Source organism: Leptosomus discolor, chromosome Z (genome assembly GCF_034619465.1).
Source record: "Leptosomus discolor isolate bLepDis1 chromosome Z, bLepDis1.hap2, whole genome shotgun sequence".
Taxonomy (NCBI): Eukaryota; Metazoa; Chordata; class Aves; order Leptosomiformes; family Leptosomidae; genus Leptosomus; species Leptosomus discolor.
In genome coordinates this window covers 68,237,883-68,252,116 of record NC_141419.1, presented here as the reverse complement: position 1 = coordinate 68,252,116, position 14,234 = coordinate 68,237,883, and positions in this window count along the sequence as shown.

Sequence of the window (14,234 nt, the reverse complement as noted above, 5' to 3'; positions counted from 1 at the left end):
AGTTTAATTTATTACCCATCAAATCACAGTAAGATAATGACAAATAAACCTATATCTTAAAACCACCTTCCCCTCACCCCTCTCTTCTTCTGGGGCTCAACTTCACTCCTGATTTTCTCTACCTCGTCCACCATGAGCAGTGCAGGGGGACAGGGAATGGAGGTTGTGGTCAGTTCATCACATGTTGTTTCTGCCACTTCTGTCTTCCTTCACCTGCTCCAGTGTGGGGTCACGCTTATGGAAGAAAGTTGTCCATGAACTTGTCCAGCATGGGTCCTTCCCACTGGCTGCAGTTCATTAACTGCTCCAGCGTGGATTTCCCATGGGGTCACAAGTCCTGCCAGCAAACCTGCTCCAGCATGGGCTTCTCTCTCCACAGGTCCTGCTGGGAGCCTGCTGTAGTGTGGGCTTCCTACAGGGTCACAGCCTCTTTCAGGCACATCCACCTGTTCTGGTGTGGGGTCCTCCAGGGTCTGCAGGTGGATATCTGCTCCACTATGGACCTTCATGGACTGCAGGGGGACAGCCTGCCTCACCGTGGTCTTCACCACAGGCTGCAGGGGAATCTCTGCTCCAGATTGGAGCACCTCCTGGAGCACCTCCTCCCCCTCCTCCTTTACTGACTTTGGTTGTGAGTTGTTTCTCTCACATCTTCTTTCTCCTCTCTCCCAGCTGCTGTTGTGCAGCAGTTTTTCCCCTTCTTAAGTACATTATCACAGAGGTGCTACCACCATCGCTGATGGGCTCAGCCTTGGCCAGCAGCAGATCCGTCTTGGAGCTGGCTGGCGTTGGCCATGTCGGACACTGGGGAAGCTTCTAGCAGCTTTGCACAGAAACCACCCCTGTAGCCCCCCTGCTACAAAACCTTGCCTCGCAAAACTGATACAGACCCATTCATGGTGCCTTTTTTTCTTTTTTTACATACAGAAAGGCAGACCAGCTTTTTATGTTAGCCTGACAAACTAAGCTGTAGCTCAAATCTGGCGGGTCTGTGCTGTTGGCAACAGCTTGTCCATTCGCTAGCATACTTAAAGAACGCGTTGCCTCACAAGATGCTGCATTGCACTGTTTCACAGTATAAGAGTCCGGTTTCACAAGTATTTTAGTGTGTTATTAGTGGTTAGCCTGATTCAGCAAGATGCTCCATAATCCTGCTTGGTGCTAACTGATGCCAGTGAGGTGGTGGATTTTGATGTGCTTGCTGGAGCACTAGTGCGGGATCAGGCCATTCAGCACACGTGGTGATATTAAAGAGCCACACAGAGGGTTGGGCTGGTCAAATACCAAAGCACACAGCCCAGAGCTTTCCACTTGGCATCCAGCCACTGTCCTCATTCAGCCCTAACAGTGCCAGTGGAAAAGCCACTCTCCTCCACCTGGCTGGTCCAGGCGTTTTAGCCACCATGGATGCTGTGGCCCGTGTGGTTGGGAGCTGCCAGGTGTGTGTGTGCTGAACAGCAGCTTTAAGCAGCTTCAGCTCATTGAGCATTTTGTCTCTGAAGCAGGTGAAGGAGCAGCCATGGAGCAGCTTTGCCTGCAGAGCTTGGGAGTGCTAGTCCCTGCTGGGGAAGGCGTGAAGTGGCTGAGCATAGTCAGGTTTCTGGGTGGGAAACCATTCCCCCAGCCCAGCCACTTGCCAGGCATGGGCCCATGTGATACCTGGCACACACACCTCTTGGAAGGACTGCTGTTCTGCATTTATGTGAGACCCAGCCATGCAGGGATGATGATGATGACGTAGGGCTTAATACTCTCGTAGTACTTTGTGTCCTGGTCTGGGCAGCAGAGCAGAAGCCAAACCCCGCTGTACTGCTCTCCTTGCATTAGGAGACCTACCCAGCAACAGGGAGGGCCAGGGACAGCCCATTCTGGAGCAGAGCTCTGTATCAGCACTCTGAAAGCGCAGGTGAGCTTTTGCACCACCTCAGGGATATGCTAAAGCAAAGAAGGGAAGAAGGAGATCCGGTGTTCCCTGGTTTAGTGATTTCATTAAAAGCTAAGCTGGGACCAGGAATCAATGATGGGACAACTTCAGTTACAGAGCAAGTAAGATCTTACAGTAAATCAGCCTATGGCACAAGCCTGTTCCTCTGCTCTGTTCAGCTCCCTTTTGTTCATTCTCTCATTAAAACCACATGCGTTTTTTTTCATCACCAGTCCCAAATGTGTGATGAAAATCACTGATCATTGATGTCCCAAATTTTTGCAGTGTTGGAAGGGTGGCGTGTGGGTTCTGTTGGTGATTTATTGTTATCAAAATACAAAATGTTCCCAGTCCTCCAGTTAAACCAAGACTGCAGAGAAATTGCATACCGTGGGTACCAAGCGGGCTCATTAAGTAGAAGCAGTCCCTGTGTAAGCATCAGTGCTCAGCTCAAATTCGCCAAGCTATTTTGACAAGGGTGGCTAGGCAGCCTGCCAATTCACACAAGCACCTCACGGTTTTTTGTTTCCGAGACTGTAGAGGTGAGAGAGAGAGAGCACACACAAGGAAGTGCAAGTCTCTGCAAACCTGTGACTTATCCAAAGCACCCTTCAAGTGATGAAGGAGGGAATCTCCTCTTGTGTTGCTACACAACAAACTTTGCTTGTATTGTCATTTTCTGCAGGGAATGATCATTTATCAATTGCCGCCAGCTGATTTGCTGTTTGAACAACAGCAATTGTGCAAGTGGTAACAATGTTGGGAGCTGTCCTTTGCTATTTGAGGACTAGGCTGCTGTCCTTACTATGCAGCAAACAGCATCCCCGTGTCTGCCCTCTTACCTTTGATGCATCACTCTCTATTGAATTCCACATAGTGGTTATTGCCTACCTGTGTTCTTACAGGGTTTTGGTACTTGCAATTATTGCTTATTTAGGTAATTATTTCAAACAAATGTAGCTGATTTTCTGTTCCCTATGCCTTTTGATTGTTTTTATTTTAAATCTTAGGTCTCCTTCTCCAACGTTTTTCCATTCCTGCTGTCAGTTATTTCAACTTATATTTAATCATAGAATCATAAGATGGTTTGGGTTGGAAGGGACTTTAAAGATCATCTAGTTCCAACGCCCCCTGCCTTGCACTTGAGCACCATAGCATTAAAGAGTCATATGCTGAGGGGAAAGTATTTAAGTTTTCATGTGCGGTCCAGCTATGGGGTGTCCTTCTGTTCTGAGAATTAGTAAAAGCACACACAAAAAAAAAAGGAAAAAAAGAAAAGGAGAAAGCTTTTCTTCTCACTGTTGAAAGGTAAGACCAGTATCATATAATCATAGAATGGTTTGGGTTGGAAGGGACCTTAAAGATTGCCTGTTTCCAGCCCCCTGCCATGGGCAGGGACACCTTCCACCAGCCCCATCCAACCTGGCCTTGAACACTGCCAGGGAGGGGGCAGACACAGCTTCTCTGGGCAGCCTATACCAGTGCCTCACCACCCCCACAGTGAAGCACTTCTTCCTTACACTTAGTCTAAACCTACCTTCTTTCAGTTTAAAGCCATTACCCCTTGTCCTATCACTGCATGCCCTCGTAAAAGGTCCCTCCCCTCCTTTCCTGTAGTCCCCCTTGGAGTACTGGAAGGCTGGTAGAAGGTCTCCCCGGAGCCTTCTCTTCTGCAGGCTGAGCAACCCCAACTCTCTCAGCCTGTCCTCATAGGGGAGGTGCTTCAGCCCCACGATCATCTTCGTGGCTCTCTTCCAGAGATGCTCGAGCAGGTCAATGTCCTTCTTACGCTGGGAATCCCAGAGCTTGGTGCAGTGCTCCAGGTGGGGTCTCACCAGAGTGGAGTAGAGGGTGAGAATGACCTCCCTGGACCTGCTGGCCATACTGCTTTTGATGCAGCTCAGGATGCGATTGGCTTTCTGGGTCTCAGGTGCACACTGCCGGCTCATGTTCAGTTTTGCATCCAGCAACACCCCCAAGTCCCTCTCCCCAGGGCTGCTCTCAATTCACACATTTCCCACCCTGTATCTGTGCTCGGGATTGCCCCAACCCAGGTGCAGGACCTTGCACTTGGCCTTGCTGAACTTCATGACCTCATGATGTTTGGATAACTGTGAACCATGATATTTGGTTAAACTGGGCAGCGTATGTTCGGGTCAGGATTTCCCAGCGAGTTTTGCTTTTAGTTGTGACCACAGTGAGATGCATCTCTAGAAATTCCTCCAGTAACATGTTCCACTGCTCAGCAGCAGCCGTGGGGAAGAGGGAGGGCTGCGGCGCCTTGATGTCCAGTGACACGTGTTCTTCTGAAACTTGTGTTGGAAGACGCAAATTTTTGAAACCTATATGTTCTACAAAAAATGTTCTTTTTTGAACAGGGAAGATTGCTTATACCCAGTTAGGGATTTGGAGAGGGGGGAAAGGAATTGATGGATACAGAACAGGCACAAATTTGCCTGGAATAGCTGATACCCTGTGGTTGTGCAGGAGAGGGATTTCAGCTCTCTGGTCTGAATTAAGGAAAGTGAGAACTCATTTTTGGCTGCTTCACAGCTGTAGGCAAGTGTCTGAGCCAGTGGATTAATAGCTTTTCTGCAGTGGGAAGACATATCTCATTTTTCTCAAAAATCCTTGAAAGGTCCTGTTTCCTCAGTGCAGGATATGCTCAGACATCCCCCTGACTTCCACAGGATAAGAAATCAGTTTCCCATCTGTTCTGTCTGCTTCCTTAGTGGCTCACAAGGATTATTCTGTTTATCTTGTTCCTTATTTTAGCTGAGCCAGGTAGCTGTCTTCACGGAAGGAAGACTAAGTGTTGAAATGGTGTTGGAGATCGCTGGCACCCAGTGTAGAGAACATAGCAATGGAGAAGGTCTGAAGCAGGCAAGTTGCTTACTTTTTTTTCCTGAATAGTATTTTCTGGGATGCACAATACCTACTAGATACCACCTCCAGCAACGCCAGGTCTTGAGAGCAATTTCCAAGTGCTCTGTGAAGTTTGCAGCCCTGTCCAGCAGACATCAAATGCCACCAAACAGTCCAGGGAAAACAAGGTCAGCTGGGATTACAGTCCCCAGTGAAAAACAGTGGGAAGAGTAGGGCATTACCCACATTTCTTCTAATATTACCAGCTCAGCTTTCTCTCAGGTCAGCCTTAGGTCACACTTAGGCACACTTAAGTCAGTTTGGTGTAAAGGCCCCTGGCTTGTGTTGGCATGTCTTGAGACTGGCATTGTGGCAGTTTGCTCTCCTGTGGTCTCACCAGCCTGAAGACTGAACCTAAAGTTGCCAGCTGTCCATGTAATTGCTTATTTGGTTTCGTTTTGGAAGTTCCAGCATGTTAGGATGCTCCCATCACAGCTTTTGCAGCTTTTATCCTGGGATTTAATGACCAGTTGACAGTTGGACAGGAGACAAATATGGATGGCTTATCTTTGTCTTTGGGCATCAGAAATTCACCCATAGCCGTGGCAAGCGCTGACTCTGAACCAAGCCTGATACACAGCTTAAATGAGAGAAAATTTGGCAGAAAAATAGGGGTAGAAGTCTCCTTTACTAACCTGTATAGTTCGTAAATGAACACATTTGAAGAGGAGTCCATGGCATTTTTAGGGCCTTTTGTTTTATGGTCAGCGTAGATTTGTTAAAAGTATTTGCCCACTGTGTTTTCCTCTTTATCGAGATGGTGTCAGTCCTCTGAGCTGACTATTGCCAGTGCTTCTTTGCTGGGTTTCTGCGTGGGCCAGATTCCTGGAAGGAGGCTGCTGGATGCTGGCTAACACCTGGTGGCAGGAGAGGTGGGTGTTCCTGAGAAATATGAGGGGCTGGTTGCCAGAGCTGGGTTAAAGCACACGCTAAGGTTCTAAAGTGATTTGTAGTCTGGAAAACCTTTGCAGAGTGTGAGTTTGCTGTTTTATCTTGCAGAGTAAAGGAAGATCTCATTACCTCCTCCACACTAAGGGCATGTGTTTGTAGAAAGGTCCTGCCAGCATCTATGTAAGACTATATATTCTGCTCTCAAGTTCCTAAGCCTGTTGGTTTCTTGTGCCTGGCAAAGTCTAACATAAAAGAAAAATCGGTTTTGAGATGTACTTTGTTCACTCTTTAAGTAAGAAAATTGTCCACTGGCATAGAGGGAAGCGTCTTATTTCCTGATTCACAAGATGTACACATGCAGAAAGAAACAGTAAGTGCCAGAATGACATCTGCTCTCTGAATTGTCAGGCTGTATGAAGGGTTTTCGACAGCCTTAGGGCCTACATTGTTTCACTGCATCTGCTGTTCCGTTAAAGCGTTATTGAAATTTTGTGTTGCCACAAGGGGGACGGTACAGAACAAAACCAGACCACATTTCTTTCAAAGATGATTGAATGAAATAAAATAGGCTATGCTCCTGGGAGTTACCCACACAATGCAAACCATCTGATTTTCATTAAGAAATTAGCTGCTAGTTCTTAACAATAATGATATCCTTTGCAGCCTCTTTCAGTCAGTTCAATGTGGTCTGAGGTTTTAATAACTTTCTTGCGTGTTTTCAGGTTTAGTAACACTTCCTTTGGCTGTAGGTTTATCAGATGTCTCCCTGGGGCTTGGTTGGAGATAGTTACTATAAAAATTTTGGTAATTTAGCATATGAAGATGATACACCCTGGAAAGAATTTATATAGATGCATTTAATTTGCCTACCTGTTTCTTCTGACTACATCTAACAACATGTGATTTAACTAGCCCCCACTTTCTCCCCTCCCATGTTTTTACAAAACCAATTTTTTCTTGGTGCATTTTTGCAGAAGCCTCCAGTGCTGTCACACATCAAACTTCAACACTGAATAGACGGGATAGCTTGACCTGGCATAAGCAATTGCACTACTTGTGCTCCTATTCTCTTCAGCCATTTTCAGGACCTTCTCAATTACTCGGTAGCTGAATTCTGCAAGAAGTTACTGGTAACTTCAGGAACATCACAGGAAGGTACACCACAGTGCCTGGTGCAGTGTTGCCTTTAAGAAGGAGAATAGGATATTTTCCTCGACTCTCTGTTACTGTATGGATGATGATATAGTGGATGAATTATTTTTGCAAAGAAATAGATGCACTTCTCTTGTTCAACTCTCAAAACAAAATTACGTGAGTTTGGACATCACTGGTCAGGCACAAACCTTGAGGGAAGTTTTTTGAAAGAGACAATATTATTTCTTGGACCTGCAGCTTATAACGTTATCCTTAAAAAATTATATGCACTTGGGACTTGCCTACATCGTTACTAGTTGTGTTTTAATATCTCCTCGCCAATGCATTTGTACACTGAAACAAGACAAAGACGAGTCTTTATTGCTTAGTTATGTCTATCTGAGCCACAGAGCTGTAGGTGGGGCAAAGTGACAAGATTTTCCGAAGGCTGACCTCTGCGTCTCCCAGCCTTATGTTCATCTGGGTCACCTCTGGAGACTGACCCCCAAGATTCGCTTGGCGGACCCAGCTGCTGATGGGATCACTTTATCCGTCCATCAATGGTGAAAGCAGAGAAGTTGTTTTACAGGTCACAGTATTACTGCACGGAAGTTACAAAACAAGAGCTGAAGAAGGCTACTGTACTGGGAGCCTGAGGTCAAAGAGAGACTTGGAGCAGCAGGTAGCATTTCCACAAATACAAAGAAAGGATCCTGCATGAGGAGCTGATAGCACATTCATCACTTAAGAGAGCAGTTTGTGATTCCACTGCCTGACTTTTCCAAAGTGTGCTACAGCAGCTCATGCTGAAAGTGTATTTTTTTTTTTTTTAAATACTTTGGCACAAGAAAAAGGTACTTAGAGTACCATAAGGGAGAGCTGAAATTGTGGTTGATTCCTCAAAAGTGCTGTCAGGTACATGTTCTAAACCATGTATTCTCTGTTTGGTGAACTAACACAGTAATTTTTTTACTCCAAAACATTTAATGGTAAGAATTACCTGGGGCTTTCAACGAAATGATTCAGACAGAGAAACAAAAGGATTATTTCTTGATAGAAGCATTTGTCTTGTTACTTCATAATGATTTAATACTCATTCTTTTAATTTCTTTTAATAACATTAGTTGTGTTAGAGCATGAGTGAATTTTATTTTCCTTCTTTTCTGAACATCTTCCTTCGTGGAAAAATGAACATAGTTGCAGCTGTCTTCCCGAGGACTCAAGCGTATGAAGCAGAGCTGTGGTTTTTTTCCAGAAGGTATTTTAAAGTATTTTAAATTGGAAAGGAGATCAGATCTTGGTAGTGCCAAACCTGACGATGCCTTGTCACAACTGGTCTCAGCTCTTGGCAAGCCTTGAGCAGAGCAACTACAGACTTTCCTAGGAAACAAAATCCCAACGGTCACAATAGAAGCAGTAAATGCACTTCAATTCTGTTCAAATTCCAGAAGTTAAGTTCTCAATCACATTACAGTTTGATACTTACTAAACAAGTATCTATTTTATGTAAATGAGGCCAGCTGATCAGGCCCTGGGTGTTGTGTCCTAAAAGTAAACCAGAGTGTCACATTGTCTCAGTACTGACTCAGAAAAAAGACTTTTTTTTCTTTTTTTTCCTGAATCACTAACCCTATAAACAAGCAGGATGCCACCCATAGGACATTTTATAGCTACTAAGACTTGTGGCTTAGTTTAAAAAATGCAGTGTAAATGTTGCGTGACAAAGCCTGTTTGCAACATAGACCCCATTACACCACTTCTCTCCAAATTCCAAATTTAAAACTCTGGTTGTAGCATAGATGCTTTTAGCTAGTGGCATTTATTGAACATTAAATCGTTTCCTCCAGTTCAATATTCCTGCAGACTAATGAAATGGAACCTATACCTTATATTTCATGAGTTGTAGTGATTTTTGAGCAGATCGGTTTGGGCTATTAAATGAGTCATTATGCTGATTTTAACAGCATAAAGAAGGTCTTCCACAAGTTCAGGTATTGAGAAGAAGCTATGAAAATATTTCACCTGCAAGAGAGAGTGTACTACTCATTAGAACTTTCACTTTGTACAAGAAAGAAAGAAAACTGTTAGACTGCTCATTCTACTTGACTGTTGATCTCTGCTGATGTGCAGCTCTTGCTGAACTTGAAAAATACTCTTAGAAATCAGATAGAAATAGAAATCATAGAACAAAGACAGACTTTTTTGTTGGCTTACACTTCAGATGTAGTTAAAGAAGATGGGGCCTTAGGTTCCCTTATCAATTGCTTTGTAAATATTGACCAGCGTCTCTCTCACACTGTTTTGCTCAAAGAAAGAAAGAGGAGATGTATGAAGTTTACCTGTTGTTGGCCAAAAGTCAGAACACAAAAGACACCTTTTAGGTTGCCCCAAAGAACCACTACACAAAGAAAATCTTCCCGTTACTTTTCTCTCTGTGCTAATAGATCAGCATTACCAAAAAACATTCCAGATATAGTACCTCTCACCAGCAACTGCTGTTTCAAGCCTTTGTCATCTGCAGGGTGAAATGAAACTAAAGATTGATTTTGCTAGTCACTGGTGTTGGTAAATAACCTAACATGAAAACTCTGTTCTAGACAAGGGACCTTTTAATCCATGTCAGCTCTTTAGCTGTGATCTTAAATACTGTGTATCATAATGTAATACATTCATAAAACTGTATTTCTTTAGGTTTTTTGCCCATATTTACCACTAACTTAATTAATGCAGTTGACAGGGATTAGCAGGAGCTGATTATGCCTAACCTCTATAAACATTTGCAGCATGTAGGGTGCCTACTCTTGTTTGAACTGCTTGTAAAGCTTGAATAGTAAACCATCTATTCCTAGTGTTTTCCCAGGGTGCAAATGGGATCCAGGAAAACCAGCATGTTTTGCTAGCTGTAAACCAGATACCACAACAGCGATCAGACTACAGTTTCTTTTAATGACTTCAAAGTCTTTAAATTTGAATCGCTTAAACACGTGATGCCAGTAACATGCATGCAAAAAGCATTAAAGCCAAAAAATTAAGGTAGCTCACTAGAGCTGATGCTTCTGTTCATGAGTAACAACTGGAGAGCACTAATTGATGTGCACTCATTATTGTGTTTCTCCAAGAAAAGACATTACAGAAGTTTCTCTGAAAATGGCATCTTTTAGAGACCTCATCAGTTAAAACAAATGGTTCCATCTGGGCAGGCACTTGGTGTGCTGTGGCATCACTTGCAGCCCCTTGCACCATAGGAGCATCCTGGGTGTGCTTGTTATACAGCTCTTTGAGAAGGCAGAAAAGTTGTCCAGTGCTCAAGTGTGTATCTGGCCCCATGTAAGCAGTACCATGACTGCTGCCTCAGTGCCCAGATGTGCCCACAGCTGGTGGGGACTGTGCTGTGCAGGGGGCAAAGCAGTCCCACTCAGCGCTGGCTGCAGGGAGATGTATGTAACAGAATGTCCAAGCAGCTGGGGAAAGGGAGGAAGGGGCCTCCCTGCTCTGTTGTCAGCCTGCTCTGTTGTCTCCAGGTGGGCACCATTCCCTGCAGGGACATTTCAAGGGAACCCAGTGTCTGCGCATGGCCTGCAGCTGGAGCGGGACCACTGTGGTACCACCCTGTCTGCCCTGGCCACTTTGGGTCACTCTGTTCTCTCTGCTCCTAGACAAGTCATGGTCTGCAGCCTTCTAGACCAGGGCGGTCAGACTGTGTCACACAGCACCACCACAGTGCTGGCTGGAAGGGGCTGCTGAAGGTTTCTTGTCCCTCACCAGCCGGAGCAGGACTGTTGCTAAGTCAGACTGAGCTGTGTCCAGCCAAGTCCCAAATAACCTCCCAGGAAGGGGCTCCATACCACCTCTGGTGAGCCAGTCTAGTTCTGCACTGTCCCCCGGGAGAGGAGACTCTCCTAGCATGCCGTTTGAACCCCTACGGGAAGACCATTTCGGGTATTAAGCTCTTTCTTTTTACTTTCCTGTGAAAGGCTGAAATTCACTGCTGCATTTTCTTTCCACTCCACTTCCCAACCTACATGCACATAAACCACATGCAAGCAAAAATCCCACCCAAAACAGCACCTCAAGTATTACAGGACAATTGGGCATATATAAGCAAGTGCAACTTCTTTGTTCAAAAGATCACCAGAGTAGGCTTTCTTCATAACCTTTTCAGGCTTTGATAGGCAGAGCAGTATGCTGCAGAGAAGAGAGGGTGAGCTGAGGATTTTATTTTGGTTGGTAACACCAGACTCGGAAGCTGTACACAACAAGGACAAAAATCTTCGTTTAAGTGGCACACAGTCAGAGCTCTGAGAAGCCTTCACAATGCTGGGAGGACCTGGGAGATATACATATGGTACATTATTCAGCACAACAGCTTATTTGAGGGTGTAACATATGCCAAGCAAGATGACATCAGATCTCAAGAATCTACATTGCACATTGCTGAGCTGATAACCATGACAGTTCTGAAAAGTGGGAGGAAAAGGATAAATAGAGTTTTGAGCAGAGGGTGGCAATTGAATTTCAACAACTGGAATATGAGAGAAGAAAAAAGTTTGCTTGGTGAAACAAGGGAACTTGAGTAGCTGAGGAGTGTCCTCTCCGGGTGTCAGAAAATTGCAGGCATCTAGAAGGGGGTTTGGTCATTGTTGCAGAGACGTAGCTGTGTATTTAACCAGCTTGTTTTCAGTGAAGAGACATCTCATTTCTTATGGTTAGCATAAGCATGACCGACCTTTTCAAGAACTAAACATTTACGATCAGTAATGTGTTGGAGTTACTATAGATTTCTGTCCGTCATGAGCTGCTGGAGTATTGAGTAGGACACTATAAGCCCTACACTATGTTTTACAATGAAGTGTTTTCCAGTTTTGCTGGCTTGCTTCCTTCAGCATGTATTGTTTGGTGTTGCTGCCTCAGTAGTGATGGGTAATATCTTCCACTGAAGCGGATCCAAGTATATGCTATGTAATATCCTTTCACCCACCACTGGGTGTGAAACAAAGGAATTGTTCAAGTGTATGAAGTAACTATTTAAATCAGATTTGAACATGAAATGAAAAATCTTTCTGTAGCTGACTGAAACAGCATGGAAAGTTTGCAGAGGTAGTTTGTAACTACCTGAACTGGAATCCAGCCAGTAAATCCAAGCTAACATCCTGATGTGAAAGCTTTACTAGACACTCATTCCTGCAGAGAGAAAGGCGCTCTTGAAATGGGAACAACCATAAGCATGCTCTTTCACGCCTCGTCACTTACAACAGACTCCCATCACACTCTTTAAAAGCAGACTTTGCTTAATCAGCCAGTGCCACCACAAGTGGCAGCATGCAAGTCGTGCTTGAAGCGCTCTCATCCAAATACTGTCCTACTTCATTTGCAAAAGATGATACGTGATGGAGTGGTTGCTATTGACGTAAGTATTACTGCCTTGCATACATACAGTCCCGATGAAGTATGAAATTCTAGCAGCTCTCAGTCTGGAGAGAGTCTAGGTGGAGGCACTGCCTTGGGGGCAGCCCTGCCTGAGGAAGTCTTTGTGTGGCAGGCATTGCTGAGCTCACTTGAAACACACTGGCCAAAAGCCAGCATAGAGCTCCTCAGGCAGTTGTGCTCTACTGCTTGCTAAACACTGAGCTTCTCCTTTTGCTGGAGCAGCTCTGGCAGGTGAGAGTGAACCCATCACAGAACCATTTCGAAGTGTGGCTCTCATCCCCATGCTCAGCAGGCCAGACCACCAGGCAACCTTGGACATAATTTGGCATAATGGTCATCACATTACTCCCTGGAAACCACAAAGACCAAGATAAACCTGGGCTTTCCTCACACTGAAGTGCTGAATATAGCTATGGTCATACAGGTTCACATGCTGGCTTCATGAACAGTGGGACTTATGGACCAGCATGTCTATGTCCAGCCTGCTAACTGTGTGGGGTGGTCCTGAGCACACAGCTAAGATTCTTCCTAATGTGGTTTTTTAGATGCTGTTGCCTCTTAGATATTACCTCAAAGTCACCTCATCTCATCTCAGTTCTAATTTTGATCTCCCATTGACAGTGAACACATCTAAATGACACCCATGGTGGCACACACAGCCAGTGTTCATCCTGGAAACCCTGTATCAGCCTGTTGGTGTGGCTGAGAGCCAGAAGATGCAGACCACATACAGTGGGGTCCTGAGGTGTGGTTCAGTGCCTGGTAGGGAGAGGATGACTAAGGCTCACTGCTTAATTATATGCTGGGGCTGTGCACACAGCTGCATCCCAGGTTGTGAGCTACCGGAGTCCTTCCTGCTGCAGACCCAGGCCACCCAGCCACTGCACCTCCGTGAGACCAAGCTTCCTGTTTGCGCGGCTGTTCCTACAGAGATTTGGCTAGCCCTCCCTGCCTCACAGCATTTCAAAACCAGCATGACAAACTCTCACAAACTGGCAGCTAAAATTTACTGATTTTACACATTTTTGCACAGTGGAATTCCTCCTGGGAGATAAAAGCAGTGGCTCTAACCTTTGCCTCTGCTCCATTGGCTTCCCAGTTTGCCTCCCTGCCTCTAGTAACGTTCACTCCAGAAAAACAGAAGAGAGAGATCACCTCCTACATAGCACAGGTTATAAAAGAACACCCCAAAGGCAACGTTCATGCTCCGCTTCAGAGCACTGCCTTCCCTGTGACTGCTGGTGGTCCACAGGGCCTCTGTGAGTGCATAGAGAGAGCTGCAACATGTCACATCTTCTCCTTAGGGACAGCATGTCCTCCTGACTGAGAATCAGATTAAAGATTAATCTTTTGCTGAGCTGTTTCCAGAAAAACCCCAGTTCACGCAAGCACTGACCTAGCTGTCTACTGAACTTTGCTGGTCTGTGCCCAGAACGTGCACCGTTCACAGGGCTCTGCTCCATGATCTGGACAGCCCTATGGTATCAGAGAGGCTTGGGCAACACCGTGACTTGCAGGAGGATGCGTTTAATGGGTTGTCAGGTTGGGAGTTTAGGCATGTTTTAATTTACTTGATTCTCTTCAGCAATTGCTGTTCTGACTGACTGATCAGGAATCTCCATCCTCCCCAGATCAGAACTCTGCTGGGAGATCAAAAAGGACCCCAGTCACGCTTTTCCAAGCAGACTGAGAAATGTGATCTGGTGGCAAATAAGCATTTAATACTGGTCTGTGGGCCCTAGTGATGCTTTTTGCAGGGACTTTTGGTCCACAGCATCAGCAAGCTGTTCACACTCTTGGTACATGCTTGTAGGACCCTGGGCTCAAAATCACTTGAGCTAACTTTAATCTGGTGGAAAATTATGACCACTGGTGTGATTTTTGATGTACCTCAACCTATAAACTCAAAAAAGAGAGGAAAAAGTGCAGTAAA